The sequence below is a fragment of the Dipteris shenzhenensis genome, chromosome 22, assembly GCF_047967505.1.
Source record: "Dipteris shenzhenensis isolate YYH24624 ecotype China chromosome 22, Dip_SZ_1.0, whole genome shotgun sequence".
Classification (NCBI taxonomy): Eukaryota; Viridiplantae; Streptophyta; class Polypodiopsida; order Gleicheniales; family Dipteridaceae; genus Dipteris; species Dipteris shenzhenensis.
The window spans coordinates 35,880,809-35,902,544 of NC_141617.1; positions in this window are offsets into that span (position 1 = coordinate 35,880,809).

The window sequence follows — 21,736 nt, forward strand, 5'->3', positions numbered from 1 at the left end:
GGGAAGGTGCTCACCCTAAGGTATGTGGACCTTATCGCACAAATCCTAAGTATGGCACCATGGTTTATGACGAGCTGGAAAAACTCCTAAATGCCGGATTCATCGGCGAGATAGAGCACACTGATTGGGTTTCACCCATTGTCATTGTGCCTAAATGCAACAAGAAGCTCAGAATATGCGTAAACTTAAAGAATGTGAATGATGCCACAATTAGGGATCACTATCCCCTACCCTTAACAGAAATAGTGTTGGAAAAGGTGGCAGGCTCTAAAATATATAGCTTCTTGGATGGCTTCAGTGGCTATAACCAAGTGCAAATTGCTCCTAAGGACCAATCAAAAATAGCATTTGCTACAGAATGGGGTATTTTTGCATATAGAGTCATGCCATTCGGCCTTTGTAATGCCCTGGCCACATTCCAGTGAGTCATGTTCACAGCTTTCAAGTCATTCCTGAATAAGTTTTTACAGGTGTTCTTGGATGATTTGTGCATCCATTCAAGCAAACAAGACCACTTCAAATGTCTTGAGGCAGTACTAATCAAATGCAGGGAGTATGGCATCTCCCTAAATCCAACAAAATGCCAGTTCATGGTCACCCATGGAGTTGTTTTGGGACACATGGTCTCTCAACATGGGATTGCAACTGACATGGACAAAATCAAAATCATCATGGAATTGCCTCCTCCTACAAATTCCAAAGGTGTACAAGTCTTTATGGGACATGCCGGCTACTATAGAAGATTTATATTGTGGTATGCCATGATAGCTAGACCACTTTACAAATTATTAGTGGAATTCTTATGGACCAAAGAGTGCGACCAAGCCTTTGAGCTTTTAAACTGGCGCCTAATCACAGCACCCATCCTTATATCTCCCAATTGGGATATTGATTTTCATGTTCATACTGATGGATCCAAGTATGCAATTGGGAGTGTGCTTTGTCCACCTAGTGAACATAAGAAAGACTACCCATTCTACTTCGCCAGTTGACAACTCAATGATGCAGAGATCAACTATACCACCATAGAAAGAGAAGCCCTAGCAATGGTATATAGTGTAAAAAAATTTCGGCACTATCTACTGGTAAATGATTTTGTCTTCTACACCGACCATCAAGCATTGCTTTATCTTGTGAACCGTCCATGTACAACATAAGAATAGTCAGATGGCTCCTCTTGCTTCAAGAATTCAACTTCAAAATAGTGGTCTGCAAAGGTGCCCAACACTACATTGCCGATCACATGTCTCGTGTCAAGTCAGGAGAAGAAGACACTGGAGTAGAAGATGACTTACCAGATGCCACACTATTTCAAATCGATGTTGTTCCAGAGTGGTGTGGAGATAACATTGGGTACTTGATGGCAGGAAGACGACCCCCTGAAATGAAAGTAGTGGATGCCAGAAAATTGATTCTAAAGGCTGCACCCTATCAACTCATTGCAGGACAGTTGTACAAGATGGGCAAGGACCAGATATTAAGAAGATGTGTAATGCCTCATGAGATCATGCCAATCCTAAGTGAAGTCCATGAAGGCATTGCAGGAGGACACTTCCAAGGGGAAGCCATAGCAAGAAAAGTTCTCCTCGCACGTTACTGGTGGCCAACACTGTGGGCAGATGCCTATGAATATGTAAAAGGCTGTGATGTATGCCAACGGACTACTAAACCACAATACAAAGACTTCAATCCCCTAACAACAGTTGTTGCAAAAAAACCATTTGAAAAATGGGGGATTGACTATGTGGGTCCCATACATCCAGCAGCAAAAGGAACACAGGCACGCTACATCATTGTGGCCACTGATTACTTTACAAAATGGACTGAAGCTAAAGTAGTCAAAAAGGCAGATGCCGGAAGCACAGCAAGATTCTTATATGAAAATGTGATCACCCGATTCGGATGCCCCATTGAAATTGTGTCGGATAAAGGCACACATTTTGTCAATGAGGTAATCCAAGAACTCTTGTCTGACTTCATGGTAATCCATAGAAAAAGCACACCCTACTACCCCCAGGGAATGGACAGGCCGAATCCACCAACAAAATAATATGCATTATCTTCACCAAGGTAGTAGAACCATAGCGTTCTGATTGGGCAGAGAAACTGAATGCTACCTTATGGGCATACAAAACCACATTCAAGGTCAGTACAGGGAACACACCTTTTCAATTGGTGTACGGCCTTGAAGTTGTGGTCCCACTAGAATTTGTAATACCAAGCCTACACATAGCAGTACAGGAATGCATGGGAGACCATGAATCCTTGAAAGAAATGCTCTATCATTTGGAGAAGCATACAGAGACAAGACTAGTTGCCTACCATGCCATGACAATAGAAAAAGTAGAAGAAAGGCATGGTTTGACAGAAATCTGAAAGCTAAAGACATCAAGGAAGGCGACTTAGTCTTGTTATACAATGCCAAAGTACACAAGGGGAAAATGAAGTATCTAGGTCAAGGACCATACCGAGTACGAAAGATGAATCCCATCGGAGCTGTACTGCTAGAAACATTGGATGGAGTCCAATTCAACACAATAATAAATGGGAGCCGACTGAAGCACTACTACATCAACACGCAAGCCATCCCCGACAAAAATGAAGATTTGGGAAACCAAGTCTTCCTTAGTTAGGATTAGATTGTATCACGAGCACTCACTTGCATATGTACATCTTCGCACATATAGGTAGCATCAATCGATTTTAACCTAGGGCTCAGAAGTGATGACTGAGTTCTAGCTGCCGTATGAAAATCCTAGCAACAACCAAAAAAAAGCATGTAGTTAGTCCCTACCTAGCTACTAAGTCATGTGCACACACACGCTTTCACTTAGACACATAGATGATTGCATGAATAATTGTACCACACACTTTCATTCCACAGTCTCAAAGCACATTGTATAAAAATAAGAGCTCTCTCACACACACAGAAAGGTCATACCGACATGCCAATCAATCTAATGATCAATGGTACACTACATGCACATAGCTGCAAGTTTAGAAAAGATGCTGCCACTAAAGAGGATGCACAGAAAGAGCCCACCGCCTCAACCACGAGACCCCCTCCAGAGTTCGTAGCCATCTACATCCTCTCAACCACGGCGACCACAGGCATTCGTGGTCCAGAGCGATAGCTCCGCAGAGGATTCAGTGCATGACCAAGCAGAACAAATGCCACCCTAGTCACCACCAGCCTACACAGCCATTGACTGGGCCCAGAGTCACTGGAACTTGTCTAGCCACCCACATCGACTTATGCTCTTTCCTAGGAAGCAACATCTTACTTAGAGAAAAGGGGTCTAGGTAGTTTGCATGAGAGCCTAAAATCCTTGGAGGACAATCCTACCATGACCACATCACGGGGGATTCACTAGTAGTAATAAGGATGTCACCTGCGTGCAATAAATATATGAGAATTCCCCTTTTCTACCCCCTATTTACCGGACCTTACCTTATAAAATGTACCTTCCTTCCCTTATATAACCCCCCTCCCTTACACTCACATAGTACCATACGATAGACCCTAGTGGACCCCTCGAGGACCACATACATCAAGGACTTTCTCCATTCTTACTACTCCAGCAATGCAAAGGTTGGCAAGTACGTTACAATCATTGTACATCAGAGCCCACTCAACATTATCCTCGACAATACAGTCATTCAAAGGGCTTTCTCACTGCCAACACAAGGTGTCAAATACCCTAAACATCCTACTGATGCAAAGTTTCTCGAAGTATAATCTCTCCTCACCAAGGGCACACTAATCCATAGAGACGGCATATTGCTTCGCACAGTCCTTGACCATCGCCTCAGGGAAGTAGCATAATTCCTATCCACAATCCTGGGGGTTAAGTGCAGCAAGAATCGATCCCTTCCACTCTCCACATTTGTTTTGCTGAGTAGGAAGCTAAAACAAGACTGGGTCCGCACTTCATCATCTTCTTTACAAAGAAACTAGATGGTTCTTTAGGCCAGAAATGTAAAATTCCACACTTATTCGCTATAATCATAAAAAAGGAACTACAAGAAAGAGAAATGACTCTGCCCCAGTCACCAAAACCAATTGAGGAGTTGGACATACCCTTCTCACCAGTATGGGAGCCATCACCAACTTCTCCTACTATCACATTGATAAGTGCATATGCCTTAGCAGAAATACCTATTCTGGAGGTAGGGATTGCGGAATCGCCCCATGAGATGCTATAGCTCGATGCACAATTGCAACCAGTATATCTCCAACAACAGCAACAACCAGAGCCCGAGGCAAGATCGGCACCAGAACGAGGAAAGATCGGCACCAGAGCCGGAGGCTACATCATCACTAGAATTGCCCATCGACACCATGCCAGTCGAGGAGCCACAAGGGGAGCTAGTGCCAGATTCATAGTATGACTATTGTACACAAGGGACTCAAATGCCATTGGAACAACCTCGCCCAAGTACTACATAATCATTGGGATGGCTACATGGGCACCACTTGTATCAGCAATATCGCCAAACCTCATCACCGTCTGTCATTCTCCAACATCAAGCTAGCCAAATGATCCAAATGTCAGAACTATTCACTAGCTTGGCCAAGGAAGAATATGCAAGGGAATTGGATAGGCAGACTGCATCAGAAATCGAAGACCAATTCTAGGCAATCGCCATAGAGGTCAAGGCACTTCGGGAACAGATAGATGAGAAGGAGGTAGAAGAAGTGGGCAAGAACCAAGCTCTACAAGCTCAAGAGAAGGCAGTAAGGGATGTGACCTCCAACCTCCACCAAAGTCAAACACAGCTGACAGCAGCAATAGAAGCAACGGCAATCCTACAGACCTACTAAAACTCCTTGACATCCACACATGTGCATCAGACGGAGGTAGTGGCACAAGCTCAACTCACTCTAATTCACAAAGAAGAAGAGCTCCAGGATTGCAAAGACAAGCTTGAAGACATGAAACAATCTTTGGCAGTACATGCCTTCAGCATTGACAAGCTTACAAGGGAATGCAGAATCTTAAAAGACCAACTCGCTACCACTCAAGAGGCTAGCACTTCACAAGCACAAGTCTTGGACCAATGGTCCAATACCACTGAAGACATTCCTCAACACGCAAAGGTCACCTTGCAAATGAGAAAGCTTAAGGAGGCATATACAACCATCTACCATCAATACAAAGAAAAAATGAATGAGATGCACTCCCAAAAGATAATCATCTCCAAGCTTGAACTCCAATTGCTAGTGCAAAACAATGAGGCATTGGAAGACAACACCAATGAAGCCCCACTACAATGCACAACAGTGGTGTACCAAGAGCTTGTGGCTGCTCTACAAGTGGAAGATCACCTCAACGCACACGTGCTTATCCAATGGAAGCAACTCCAAATCAGGATCATATCTGCTCATCCAACAATCAAATGGGAATGTTCCATCGGAACTAAAACCCTACGCATAATTTTCCAAGACTTGTCCGAAGATGAAAAAAATATCTTCTGCCTGTCTACACATGCCGGGTTTATAGCACTCATGACAGATGCTTTCATTGCATATGTATGCCTCATGGGTAGTCCTCCCCTCACGGTTATTGTAGGTTTGTTACTATTGCTACAAAGGCCATCACTATTATTTGCAAGGCATGACATAACCGGCATCCCACCCATGCAGTTGATGATCCCATCGCACCAACAAAAAGAAGTGTCGGAAGATGACAGGGCCTATCTCACATCCAACTTCCCATATCTAACCACTCTTTCTGCCAACATCATAACCTCACTTACCCTTGCTGCTACCACCCTCTTAACCTTCCTTGAGCTCCATCCTAACATCTATTCCCTCCATTGTCTCTTTGCTCATGCCTCTCACCATTTTCAACTAACCCAACAGTCACAAACATACGAGCCCCTCACACCTAGCTTCTTCCTCTCCTTGCTAATCCTACCCTTGAGGATTACCAAGCTACTCAAACCATTTGCCCAGTTCTTCCCCCCCTCCCCACTGCTCCCCCTTCCGCAACTAACACTCTTCCATATTTCTCCCCCATGTCCCCAGATTCTCTCCCTACCCCGTCATCACCTCCGACACTACTTGTGCTTCCATCAGTAGAAAATGACATAGTATTTGATTTCAAATATCAAGATCCAGATAATCCAATTCGTACTCCCATGCCAAGTTCCAAGGGTATGATTTTGATGAGATACCACTTCCCAGTAACCCCATCAAGGAATTTTGGAGCAAATATCCTGATATGAAAACTCCAGGCGGATGGACCCTAAAAAACTTTCCTACCAACCTTCGTCAGCGTCAAATTAGTGAAGGTTGGATTAGCAAGTTGGATCCACAACCTGATTGGTGCCGCCCCAATCTCTTTGATGTAATCTTCTTGAAGGAGTACCTACGTGCACCTCCATGTCTCAGAACCCATCCCAAGTTCTATGCAGTTCCACGGTGTAAAAAATGGGAAGTCAACATACACACTTTGGATGAAGATCGAACCATTAATTGGCCAATGATCGAACCATACTCTGGTGTAGAATGGAATATCCAAGGCACAATGGTCCGAGCACTTCAGCAGCATGAGCAAGTAATGCACGGCAACATTGATTGCTTCCTTTGCTTAAGTGCTATATTCTGTAAAACATTGGAATTCATTCTAGAGGTCCCATGTTACCTCGATTCCCATTTGCCTCCACTCAGTTTCAATCCCAATGAACGGGTCGATGCTCAGATTACAAGTCGACTCTATCAATGAGTGATCTTCTTAGAAGCACGCCACATATCTCTGTTCGAGCAGATGGTGGATACAGGCTACTTGGAAACTGAGCAAAAATTGTATGGTGCCAAGGCTTTATAGCAGGATCAACTGGCACGACACAAGTTTCATAGCCATTGGACTAAAGGCATGGCAACCCAGGTATGTGCTCGCAATAAGCCATAACCCAAGGACGGGTAATGAAATGGATTTGGGAGTATGTTGACTCTGTGCCACAACCTAGACTTAGGTAGAACAGAATGTGTGTATAGAGTAGCGGCAAAGCTCCGCTTGTACTTGCATAAGGCTAGAAATAATCCCTCTTAGAAATCCAACTTGCATGTTCTACATGCAAGTTCTACATACGATTCCTACATGCAACTCCCACATGCAAGTTCTACATACGACTTCTACATGCAACTTCTACATGCAAGTTCTACATACGACTTCTACATGCAACTCCTACATGCGAGTTCTACATGCAAGTTCTACATACGATTCCTACATGCAACTCCTACATGCAAGTTCTACATACAACTTCTACATACGACTTCTACATGCAACTCCTACATGCGAGTTCTACATGCGATTCCTACATGCAACTCCTACATGCGAGTTCTACATGCAAGTTCTACATACTTCTACATGCAACTCCTACATGCGAGTTCTGCATGCAAGTTCTACATGCAACTTCTATATGCAAGTTCTACATGTAGAGAGATAATGTGTTACAATTCCTACATGTAGAGAGAGAAGCTCTCCAACTTGTATAAGTACCCCATATTAATGGAATGAAGCCCACACCACTCACCCCGCCAAAGAGCACAAGCCTCAATCTGCTTAGCATCGAACAAGGCCATGTGGCCGCAGTGCCACTACAAGTCATTACAAGGATGCAGGCCAAGGCACTAGGCAAGGCCATGAAGAAGCTCATCAAGAAGGGTAAGGTATCCCCGTTGCCCGGGGTCTCGAGATTCCTCTACAACATCTAACTCGTTCCAAGAAGGCCATTCCCGTAGGTGATGGTTCTGACGAGGTGCTCATCTAGGACGGTTCCGATGAGGAGACAGCTACCCTTGCCACCGCCTCTACTTTCAAATAGTATTCCATCTAGGGTGACCCTGATGTACCCCTGATTCCAGAAGTGAACAAACCAGTGCAGGCTCAGGGCCTGGCACCAGAACCCACCTATAAAGAGATCTACCGATCTTAGAAAAGCAATACATAAAGGATGCCTAAAACTTGGTGCGTGATTGCCAAGATAAGTTTGAGCATTGACTAAAGGCAAGTGGGGGTCAGATACTATCCATCCAGCCCACCTGATGAGGCATCGAGGAGTGAAATCGCTCAAGGTCCCAGAAAGAGTGGAGGAAGAGGAACACCCCAGCCCACCCGATGGGGCATCGAGTAGGGGGTCAGATACTATCCATCCAGCCCACCTAATAGGGCATCAAGGAGAGAAATCGCTCAAGGTCCCAGAAAGAGTGGAGGAAGAGGAACACCTCATCTTGGAGCAGTCGGAAGCTCCGGATCTGATGCAGAAGATGTTCCAAGAAGACCCAATGCTACATAACCTCCAAGACGAAGGAGACTTGTACAGCTTCGATGACATGTTGTCCATGGAGGAAGAAGCTTCATCATAACCCTGCGACAGTGCCGGTCTAGCTGCATCCCTATCGATAGAGGTGAAAATGCCAATCGCGTCTCTCCTAAGAGGAAATCCCATCCTGTGGTGTGATCTGTCCAATTGGATGAATAGGCCGTTCCTACCTCTAGCCCCTGCCAACCCTAAGCCACACCAATCAGCACTAGAAAAGGGGGAAAGCCTACCCAAGATTCCCATCAACAAGCTAGGCCAGTATTTCAAGGGTGATGACACAAACGCCTCAATCCCCATAGTCTACCGAAACTAGAAGGTGCAAGCCATCCTGGATGGGGGAGCAGGATGAGTGTATGCACCAAGGAATGCTAGGAAAATTGGGGAAAACCCACACTCGAGCAAACCCCCAGCAAGGAATGCTGGTCATAAAGCTAGCTGATGGAGGAACCATTGAACCTCTAGGAGTGTTGATTGGCATAAACATTTAGGTGTTTGGATTCATGTACCCTATTAGGTTCGTGGTCATGGACTTCACTCGACAACCCGGATATGAAGCTATCCTAGGCAGACCCTTCTTGCGAATGTCCAGACTTGTGCATGACTGGCATAATGATAATATCTACGTGTGGCACGAGGAGCAAACCACCCACCCATTGTTAGGATACCTCTTTGCCACAGAGTCCGACACCACCGCCCGAACCACCTCCGCAAAGCTATTCCAACCCTGTGACAAGGAAGAGGATGAGGAGTATGACGGCTTCTAGTATGCACCTCTTCCCAAGCTAGAATTCTCGCAGAACTGGATGCACATCTTAGCCAACATAGATGTCCCAGAAAGAGTAGGGTTTCAGATCACCACACCAGAGCTCGAGGGTTTGACCCTGGTGGTTCCCCTAAGGACGTTCAATATGCTCAAACCCCAAGAGGTAAGCAAGGGAACCATAAGGGTAAAATCAGATCTTCATTGGCTGTCCTACGTAGGTGCCACGACCGCCCACCACGAGTTCTCCTCTAACTGGGGACATAGGATAAGTAAGGTAACCACCCCCATCCGCTCTATAAGTACAAGGGAAGAGCCCCTTTAGGTCCCAAACCCCCTATATCCAAAGGCCAGGCTAAGGCCAAAAAGTCCACTACTCTGACAGAAAAAGAGGAGATTGAGGATAAAAGTTAACAACAATGCATACTGAGAGCCTTAAATTAAACAAAACGGGATTACATTAATGGTTATGGCCGCTACCTATAATCTTTTGTTTAAGGCTCTCATCAATTGTCGAGTTTTTATAAATGTAAGATCCTCTATTCAATTTTTGCTCGGTATAAGTTGATAATTTTTATATAACGTGTTATTGGATGTAATTGTACATTGTAATATCTTTTGCTCAATTTTCACTCGATAAATTGTACTTTTGCCATCATTTTTATTTACTGCAACAAGGACTAAAATACCAAGAAAGAAGGACTACAATTTCCTTGGTTTATGACCAAAATAGCGCTAAAATAACTCCAACGACCCCACCATTGTGGTTGCATGGAGATACATCTAGAAAAATGCAATTTAACTTTTGGAAAATGCAATTGATGATATGGCCCTTGAGGGGTCCCCTTTAGGAGCAAGGGCCATATCGACATGCCATTTTTGTCCAGTGGCATCCTAGATATTGTATAATGCACGTAGATATGGCCCTTGCCCCTAAAGGGGACCCCTCAAGGGCCATATCGTCAATTGCATTTTGCTTGGTTGCATAACGGAATACATTTTCCTTGGTACACAAATATATAACTCTAAGAACCATCGCAGTGGCTTTCATAGATCTCCTCCGTAATATGTAAAAATAGGTAACGGAGCTATAACTCCAAGAACCACTACGGTGGTCTCTCCAAGACAACCTTGAATTCTAGGCAATGATAGGTAGTCATGCCAGAGACTGCACTGAGGCGCAGAATGATAGATTGCTTCTCATTATTATGCCAAAAACCAGTGCGGTGGTATCTCTAAGCCAACCTATGATTTGCATGGGTTGCGAGCAAAGAAGCGGCAAAAGGGTGCATGATGGCAGGTGGTCAGCTACACTGCAGCGGTGTTCAGAATGATAGATTGCATCTAATTATTACGACAAGAACCAACATGGTGGACTCTCCAAGCCAACCTTCAATTTTAATGATCTGCATGGGTGCATGCCCAATGACAGGTGGCAAAGTTGCAGCAAAAGGCTGCACGATAATAAGTGATCAGGCGGTGTAAGCTAGAGACTGTGTTGCACAAAGCAGTGCAGAGATGCCATGTGTCGAGCTATGCGGTGTTTCAAACAAATAGATTGTGTCTCATTATTACGCCAGTGTGCCTTCATGACGTCGGGAAAATTTTTGACGAGAGCACGGGTCTGTGCAAAATTCAAATATTCACCCAGAAGCGCATCGCATCGTAGCCCCAAAATGGCCCCGAAAATAGTTCCATGATTGGCTACACCCAAGCTAACGTTGACCCTTTGGGTAAATCTATCCCTTGCACCATAAGTCTATATGTTGGGAGCCTCCTCTTCTCATGTTTTCCTTTCGCTTAGCATTTACAAGCAGACCCTTTCCTCTTTTCTATAGTGGTGCATATTGTTCCTCCAAATCAATGTGCAAATGGTGTAGTCTCTTCTTTTGAGGTTCTTCTTTAGTAGTATGGTTGCACATAGCCATTTCTTGAGGTTTGGTTCTTCATCTCGTCTACTTTTTATAAAACTCATCGTTAATATTTCGTAGTAACCATTCAAATATTTGAAAAAAGAGATGAGTTATGGGTTCTTTATGAGAGGCCACCAGCACGCCGTCAAAAGAGATGCAGAATCTATATGGAGAAAGAATCTATATGGAGAGTTTAATGCAGTGCCTTCTCAATTATTTAAAAGGACTTATTTATTCCTCCCTAGACTGGCACAATTGTAGTCCTGAACGTCATATATCTATATTTTATTACTTTCTCCACATTTTAGAGGAGAGATAAAAGAGAAAATAGCGAATTTGTTACAGAGCCCCAAAATGAGCTCCCTTTTTTCCCAATGTGGCTTCACAAGGGCTCAAAAAATGGAAACTTCTCCCTATAATAGTTTGGTGGGAATTAAGCAACTATTAGCATAGACAGTCGAGTTTCTCCTAATGCTCATTGCAGCTCATACTGCACAAAAAGGACACAGAGAAGATTTTTTAGTGACTATGTGCAGCTCACCATGGATCACACCCAAATAATCAAGGAGAAGCGCAAGAGACATATTGCTATACACCATCTAGAAAAATTCATATGCTTTTAGAGGCCAGGCAAGATATGGGAGTCGGTTCCTTTCAAGCCCCCTTCAACATTCCAAATGCTTGCATTGAATCCTGCCACAAAGAAGACGATCTTTCCAACTTTTCACAGTGGAGAAGAGTTCTAACAGGACATAGCCATGCTTGGAAGTGTGGGTATCCATTAAGTGGAGCATTGCTGCAGGCTACAGGCAGTGTGGGTGTCTTCGTTTGAGTTAAGGCCTGGCTTCAAAACCAAAAACAACATAGGTGAAGGATAGATGGTGTTGGTTCTGATTGAGGGAGGTATTTCATGAAGGTTGTTGTAAGATGACCTGAGGCAATTGATACAAAGCTAAGTTAAGGCATAAAATAACAAGGAGTAGCTCTCGAGTGGCTGAGTAGGCTTGGAGTCATGAATAGATGAGAAAAGAAGCTCGCAAGCAACAATTACAAGCTAGACGGCAGAACAATTCCGAGCTCCTCAAAGCACACTACTAGAAGAATGAAACCGCCAAACATCCATGGCAAAAGCTTTGAGGGTTAAAAGGTTCCCCAATTAGTACAAAAAATGCTCCACTGATGTCAAAGCAAATCTCGATCGATTTTTGAAGCCACAATCGGATGGAAGGCAAGATTTGAACACATTTCCAAAGCACGGGAGGCAAAATACGATGGATTTGTGCGGACTAGAGACAAATGGAAGGCAAAATAGAGCCAATTTTTGCAAGATGCACTAGGCAAGATGGAGCCAATTTTGCATCGATAGAAAGTAGGATGGTGCCAATTTCTGTAGTGATAGAGCGAATTTTTGGAGCGATGGAATCGATTTCTACAATGAGAAGCAATAGAAAACACAAAATCACCTAAGAACTCATTCTTACCTGGCTGAAAAGTAAAGCAACAGAAACACGGTCAACTTTTGCACAAGTAGCAATCCACCACCAGAGCAACTAAGATTGAAGAGGTAGTTCACCAAAGAGCACAAAGAAGATTCTAACCAAGAAGCTTTCCTAATAAAATGTGAAAAGGCGATCATTGAAGAAAAAGCCAAAATCTTGACTTAGAACCCCCCAAAAATCCCAAAAAAAAATTCAACCATTGGATTTGGTAAAATTAGTGGCTATGATTAGGACATATGGCTTCCCAATGGCTTAGAAAAGGGAAACTTCTCCCTAGGCTTCCTGCCGTAAAAATGCATTTGAGTCATTAGTTCTCTATAAGAAAATGTCTACTTCTAGTGGAAACAAGTCTAGCGTATCATCATTTCAAGAAATTAAATGTGAATATTATATTTAAGATTATTTTTACATTTAAAATTTATAAATTATTAGAGGAAATCCAGCATTCAACATATATGCTATACTAAAGGAAATTCAACGTCTATAAATTATTACAGAAAATTTAACATCTTATATGTGAGATCCTTTTATCTATTATACTTTTATTGAAATTAGAAGGGTTGTGCATAATTTATATAGTTTATTACAATTGAATCACTAGTCTTTCTCTTACATGATATGCATGCTACAAAAGATGTAAGTACTTAATGAATTCAAGGAAGGGTATGAATTGATAGTATGTGTAAGTACATGAGGGAGTTTAATAATACATAAGGGGATTTTAACATTAGGGGAGATTTAGACTCAAAAAGGGCCTCATAAGGATTTGATTAAGAAATGGTGAATCTCCTAATCCTCAGCTAAAAGTGGCATGGTAAGATAGATTTAATGGAAAGCTTTTACAATTCTTTAAGAGACGTATAACATGTCATGTGCATTTGGATGGTGTGGATGCATTGGTACCTCACCCAATGGTGCATATGGAATGGCCTTGTGATCCATTGGATCATCACCTACTAGTCAATCTAAAGGTGCACATGAAGTGCCTTTTTTCCACCATTAGATCTAATTTCCATCCCACGACTAGGGTGAGGCACCTACTTTTCACCCTTGGATCAACCTAAGAGCTCACAAGCTATCTTGGGCCACATGCCATTCACATCAAACATGCAAATAAATTGGAATCATTAGATGTCATGCATATCCAAGGGTGCGCATAAGGTACCTCCAATCCACCCTTAGATCTACTTCTAATCTAAGGGCATAGCTATTGCACATGGGCCACATGTGATTGTGCCAAATTTTGGCTATCCGATCTACCTCGCATCCAACAGTGTGTGATCTACACACTTGCTCACATCCATTGGATCCTCAAGGATCTAATGGCATTGCACTCACTGTAGTCCATTGCCGTAGGATGTCCTCATGCGAGCATGCCAAATTATGGCCCTTCGATCCGCATCCCATCCTCGTCCCTCCAATGGCACACAATCCACTCCCTTGCTCATATGTTAGATCCATTGGCATTGCACTTGGCTCGACCGTGCATCATGTGGCACTAGTCCAAGCTTACTGCCCACTATCCAGGGCTATTAGATCTAGTGTAAATCTAATGGTCCAACTAAAATTTTGGCATGCCCGCCATGGAGCTTTAATTATCTCTAGTGCAACTTAATGAGAACCATTGGATCATGCTACATCAATGGTTATGGTGGAGAGAAATCAGAACCTTGATGCTCTTGGATAATCTAATGGCCACTATTATTTCCAATTCCCCTTTACAGTGGCCAAAGGGTCAAAAGTTTTGACAAACACTTCCTTCCACTAATGAGGAGGAGGGAATTTTCCAACATTATTTAAATGTTAATTTCTGGATTGCTAATTTTTTTATTAGATCTTCAATTTTCTCCTTAAGTAAAGGGCCCTTTTTTCCTCCAAATCTCCCCTAACGAATAGTACTATGATGTGTACAGGAGAATTAATAATAGTCTCTTGTTTTCACATGCTATGTCACACATATATAAGGTGCCCCCCCCCCCCCCTCATGCACCCCGTGCTCCAACACTAGGTCAACATTGAGCATTCTCAACTATTTTTACGTTCTCTCAACACCTACCTTCTACACTTAAACCTTTTAGCTAAATCCTACCCCGGGGGATTCACTCTTCATTAAAGGGGGACGTCACCTGCGTGCATGAACTTCAAGAAAACCCCCTATTTAAGATCCACGTAGGATGATAAAACACCCCTATTTAAGCTTATAAGATACCACCAAAATTCCATTATGTCCCCCCCTTTCCTTAAATCTATATTCTCTCTCAAGCATTTAGATTACACAATAAGCAAATTTAGGTTACTTTCCCTATGACTATTTAAAACCATACACAAAATCAAACTTGTTTGGACTAGTTACCCAAGGTAACCTATATTATGTCCCCCCTTCTTAAATATGACATGGTCCCCCTAGCTTAAATTCAATATTGGGGAAAAAAAAAGGGCCCCCACCCCTAATGTATAAGCTTATGCCTCATTTCAAAAAAACCCCCTATTGTACACTCACGTGATATCATAAGTTTCCCCCTATGAATCCCCCGGGAATCCTACACTCATTTCTAAGCTAATATGAATCCATCCAAATTATCATACCTTAGATGTGAAATGCCTCTACGAGAGAGAAAAGGGCTAAGAAGCTTAAGTGAACCCTATAGATAATAACAAGTAATGTGATGTGAACTAATGGTGAGAATTATGTCATGTCCATCATAATAATCAACAATATGCTAGTTTTCTCTTTTCTTTTATGTTTTAGAATCGAGCACATGTACAATTAATTTCATTTTTCATTTTGGTTAAATCAAGACTTTTTTCTCACTTATTACAAACAATTAAATTAAGAAACTGTCCCATATCTAAAATGAGTATTTGTCATATTCATTACTACAAACTTTTTATTGCAAGCTTATCATTGCATCTCAATTCCAAGTATGTAAAAAAATTTATATTTTCTCATGAACATCAAATAATGGGAAATTTGATAACACTTGGATATCCTATAATGAGAATATAGGTTTCTGTCCAAGCATTGCTATATGTTAAATATACATGAGCTTGTTGATGGGATGTTTTATAAGAACCAATCCATCATAAACTCACTAAGAAAAAATACAACTATTGTGGCTAACCAAATAGAAGGATTTATTTGAAATATTGAATCAATTCACAAGCTCAAGGCCTCATGAAGTACTTAGATATATATAGCTCTTTAACTTGATGATATTAATTTGTATACTTATGTTCTTTAGAATCTTGCAAGTATTGAAAACATTTGAAAGGGCAAAAAATAAAATGTTAAGCCCTCCCGATATAAAAAATCCTAAATAATATATCCTATCCATATCATTTTTATGCATGTCTATCCTAAATAATATATCCTATCCATATCGTTTTTTAGTTTCTATCTTCCATATGGGACTTTAAGTTCCCTCAAGGGATTCCCCCCTAAGTTCTGTGTCATCTCTTGCATGGCAGTTAGAACTCCCTTACGGAAATAAACCTCCTAATACAAAAAAACACTAAATAATATATCCTATCCATATCCCTTTTTAGGCATTTCTAGCTTCCATATGGGACTTCAAGTTCCCTCATAGGATTTCAAGCTCGCTCATGGGATTCCCCCCTTTTTGTGTCATCTTTTGCATGGTAGTTAGAAGTCCCTTATGGAAATAAACCAATAGACCTTGATGGATTAAATCAATATCCCATGTGAACACTTGAAGTCTTGAACATGAAATTTGAATCAATATCCCGCATGAATATTTTTAGTCTTGACCATGAAATTTGAAATCCCCATATATGACGTCTTAAACATGACATTTAAATCACTATCCCACGTGAATATTTGAGGTCTTAAACATGACATTTGAATCAATATCCCACATGTAAATATGAACTCTTAAACATGACATTTGAATCAATATCTCGTGACAATTAAAATTTAGTCTTTAACCAATATCCCTTGATGGATTAAATCAATATCCTGCATGAATATTTTAAATCTTGTTGAACATGACATTTGAAGTCCCACATAAGAGTTTGTTACTCCCATATAGGAATGGATCAATATACCACATGGAATTTTTGAAGTCCTAAACATCAGCTTAAAGTCCCATGTAAAAGTTTAGAAGTGCACTTTGGGAGCGGATCAATATCCCACATGGAATATTTGAATTTCCAAATGGGATATTTAAAGTTATTTGAAATCTTGTTGACAATGACATTTGAAGTCCCATATATGAGTTTGGTACTCCCATATAAGAGTTTGGTACTCCCATATAAGAGTGGATCAATATCCCACGTGTTTGAATTTCCAAACTAGATATTTAAAGCCTCGTATAGGATTTTGGACGTTCCTTATGGAATTTGAAGTCCCACATAGAAGTTTTAGGGTCCCTTATGAGATTTAAAGTTCCACATAGGAGTTTTGGAGTATCTTATAAGATGTGATCCATGTCCTACAAGGGATTTAAAGTCACGTATAGGAGTTTTCGGTCCCTCATGGGATTTGAAGTCCCATATAGGAGTTTTGGGGTCCCTTATGAGATTCAATCCATTCCACAAGGGATTTAAAGTCCCATAGAGGGGTTTAGAATAGGTGTTTCAGGTTTTCTTTGACCTGATAATAAATAGCGTTTTAAGAAATAATTCTACGATTTAAAAGAGCTTTTTGAAAAAAAAAACGTTTATAAAAACACCAAGGGGGATCTTATTTGTGGACCTTCTAGGTTACTCCTTTGTCCACTTTGTCCCCACTTTTGGGACTCCGTGGGTGCCTGGAGCCAAATTCACTTCTATATGATTGGCTTTCATCAAAGAATGGGTATAGCAGTGGGCATTTCTTCCAAAACCATTGGTTGGGTTGACACTTGAGGCTCTTCCAAAGCCCTAGTATGCCTAGAAAATGGTTTACCATGTTTGCCAGGTCAGTCAATCCAAACATCCCCATCACATTGGAAAAGGTTTCCCTTAATCTATTTATGTAGAAGGGGTAGGAGACTGGAGATGATTTGAGCTGGAGTTTGGAGCCACTAAGGCTCTAACATTGTAGGGTTCATCCATGTCTCTGCCCTGGCTCATGGACTCTTCCGAGCTGGATAGGTCACCATCCTTAAGGTCAGCAAAAGCTCAAAAGTCAGTTCTTACTCCTTTCACCCCTGCTTGCCATCTTTTCATTAGCCCATAGGACATAAGAAACCCGTTAGCAATAGATACATAGTTACAAAGTTGGCTTTCGTGGTTTGTTCGTCTCGACTATACTTCATATGTATTTCTCATACATGTTATTATTAACTTTGATTAGCGTGACAACTAAGAAGATTGTATGGAAAGACTCCAAATGAGTCGACACGCTAAACTTTCAAAGCCCTATAAGCCCTCGCCCTGGGGTCTACTCCACTTCTGTTTCAAGACCTCATATAGGCAGTGAGAGATCTCAACAATGGAAGCGGAATGGAAGAAGGTGAGAGAGAGGGATAACTAGAAGAGAGAGCTACACAAGTTTTGGTGGGTGAAGAACACCCTAATCTTCTATGTCATCCATATATATGTGTGTTTGAGTATTGTACATAACCGGGGTTAAGGTACAATGGCCTTTAACCCCCACAACCTCCCACTTAAAGGCCAATGCACCTTTAAGGGAGAACAACCAGTGGACATACTATCCAATGCCCATCAATACACGACAATACTCAAACCACTTACTAGGTAAACTCTTCGTCAGCATATTTGTAGGGTTATCATCTGCATGAACCTTGACAAGCTCTATGTGCTTGTCCTCAAGTACCTCCCTGATGAAATGGTATCTGACCTCAATGTACTGTTTGGTCTTTGCATGAAAGACCGGATTCTGTGCTAGCTGAAAAGCACTCATGGAATCACTATGCAATGTCGGTACACCTATATGAATCCCCAAGTCCCCCACTAGCCGATCAAGCCATATAGCCTCCTTGCAACCCTCTGTGGCTGCAACATACTCAGCCTCTGTGGTAGACAAAGCAATGCACTTTTGTGCACGACACATCCACGACACTGCGCCACCTGCAAAGGTGAACACATAACCAAAAGTGGATCTTCTACTATCCACATGGCCTATCCACATGGCCTGCATAGTCTGAATCTATGTACCCAAGTACACACATCTCTCCTCTGCCAAAGCAGATGCACATCTCTTTGGTACCTTCATGTACCTCATGATGCACTTAACTGCCTCCCAATGCCTCTTTCCTAGATTATCCATATACTGACTAACAAGTCCCATTGCAAATGCAATCTGATCTAGTATCTATCATAGCATACATAAGACTCCCCAACCGCTGATGCATAAGGAACCTTGGCCATCATGGCCCCCTCCTCATCTGATTTGGGACTATCTAGCTGACTCAGTTTCACATATGAAGGCAATGGAGTACTTACTGCCTTCCCCCCCTCCATATTGAAACACTGCAACACTTTTGTAGCATATTCCTTCTATGAAATCCAAAGGAGTTTCCTACTCCGATCACGCATGATGCACATGCCAAGAATATGACTTGCGGCTCCCAAATCCTTCATGTCAAGGGCCTCATGCAACTTGGTCTTCAATGCATCTATCTCATAATTGTTCTTGCTAGCCAATAGCATATCATTCACATAAAGTTCCAAAAGCATCATGCTATTATCATTATACCTTTTAGTGTAGAGGTAGTGATCAATCTCACTTCTTTTGAAACCCTGGGACCGAAGAGTGATAACTGCCTCTTGTTCCTGATTTCCAAGGGCTCCCAAAATAGCATGTTTCTCTATGCTAGAGCCATGCCCCTAACGGGGCACTGCTAACAAACTGAATGTATTTCCTTAGTCTGATAATAGGTTGGTCATGCAAGGACTTTGATAGATGAGAAAACATCAATACATGAGGCTCAAGAGTTTGGAAAAGAAGAAGCTTCCCTCACTAAGTCACAAAACCTAGTAGTGCCACCACTTAGTCATTTGTTGACGATATCACTGATGAGTTCATTCATGGAGGACAAGATTTTCCAAATTCATACAAAGATGCACTAAGGTTTGGCCATTAGAAACTTGAGGGAATCTGTATCAAGGCAACCCTAGGTGGCTAGGCAATGGGTTATGATAGGCATGCACGAGAGTATGAGTGATTATTAACCTTTGACACTAAATGCTAGTTGTCCATCAAGAAGAGAGAATTGTGTATGTAAATTATAGTGATTGGATATTTCTAAATAGATTGGGATATTCATGTTGAAGCCAAAAGAGATCTTGGCTATCAAGACATAAGGGTAATGGCCAAGGGAGGCATTTCCCCAAAATCAAATGGCAAGTGACGGGAGTGCCATGAGCCATTGGAATGCCTCCCTTGTGCATTTCTCGAGAGTTAAGGGCCAGCAAGAGGCTATCAGGATATTAGATTCAATTGTCAACATTTCCATTGTCACCAGTACTTTGTCGACAGCTCAATGTTCCGATTACCTTCTTGGTTGGATGGTGACCTGCGTGGTGGTTTTCCAAGATGGATAGGGACGTCGAGGCTGAAAGCGATGTGCAGAGCATGCGATGGAATCTTCTTCGAAATAAGTGCCACCAATCATACGGTTGAGGACAATATTCGGATGATTGTGGCCCTTGACAGAGAAGAAGAAACTTGGCTTGATTCAATGGACATCTTAAGTGTGGCAATTATGGAATTCTTGACAATGCACTACTTGCATATTCTCCTGTCTACAGTTGCAAATTATTTTCCAAAAGTTTTTGTCAAGTGGAATCCTACATTTCTATGATCACTTGAGAACCATGCTAATGCTTATTTGCTACATTGTTGGTCTCCCAACCAATCGTGATAGCACAAAATGTTGTTTAAAATGGTCCAACCACCGTACAATCATGAAACGGTTTGTCGTAATTGCATCCACACTACAATGCCAAAATGACAAAATTTGAAGTCGGCTAAAGGATTAGGATGCGAGTTTGTTCACAATTGAGAAAAGGAGGGAATTTGTTAATTTGATGCTCGAAAACAACAAGAATCACTCCAAGATCTTGCGAGATCTCCACCAATGGTAATTACCAAACTAACATCCATTAAAAATTGGCTCGAGCTCCTAACTAACAAACGTGCCACGTGGCAACAGGGCTTGACCAAGCCTCCACGTGCCTTAGACAACTGTGCTTGAGCGCTTCTAGTTTTCTTTCTCTACGGACCTTGAGGTCATGGTCCTAGTGTTTGTTGCTCCTTATGACATTGATGATCAACTCGATCCCCCGCCCCCACCCCACAACCCCACAACCCGTCCCACTTCCTTGCCCCACCCCCCTCCCCCCTTCTTGCCCTGCCCCCCCCTCCCCCTACTCACACCGATGGCCCAATACGAGGGCCACATCCTCCCTCCATGCTTTTGTCTTTCTTATGTAGCCCTTTACAACCCACTATCACTCATAAACTGAGTATTAATCATGAACTCCACATCCGAGTTCCTTCCATTCTTACCTGTTGCAAGGGCCTTGTTAATGCTGACGTGCCATCAGCCACATCTGCACGGCCGCCACTTGTTGGGCCCTGCCATCCCAAGTCACGTCACAGCAGTGTCATTAGGCTGTCAACACTAAGCTCAGATACCAATGTAACATGCAGGGGACTTTTACTATAGTCAAACAACCTTAGACTAACTGCAATTAAAGGACTAGATAGCACGAAAAGATAGATTAGAGATAAGAGAATGCAAATCTGACACAAGGCACACAAGTTGGTATGCAATGCGATGTGCATTTACCAATATGAATTATGTTAACTGATTACAATGATGAGACCACTAGTTCTGGGCTTAGACTAGGCCGATCTAATTGACATGCATACTGCAGGAGGTAGAACGTGGCTATAGTGGAGATCCGCACTGTGACTTTGATCCACGCAGGCAGTCAAGCCCTTGTGGAAGTTGGAACGAGGGTGGAGGAATGTTGCATTCAGGTACTTCAGTGAATTTAGCGTCTGTCGAAATCAAGAAAACCCGGCTAACCTTTTCTCGCGTTTGTAAATGGGTATGTTAGTACATTAGAGCTGTCCTTATTAGAGAATTTTTTTCCTACATGTGGTTATGTGCCCAGCGCTTATGGAAGGGGTGCTTCACGGATCCCTCCCAGTTGTGGGACAGCCGAGAGCAAAGCAAAGTAAGTCTTCAATTACACTTAGTTTCGTGGACGGCATTAATGGCAGGGTATGCTGAGCAGGGGCTTGGTGAGGAGGTGCT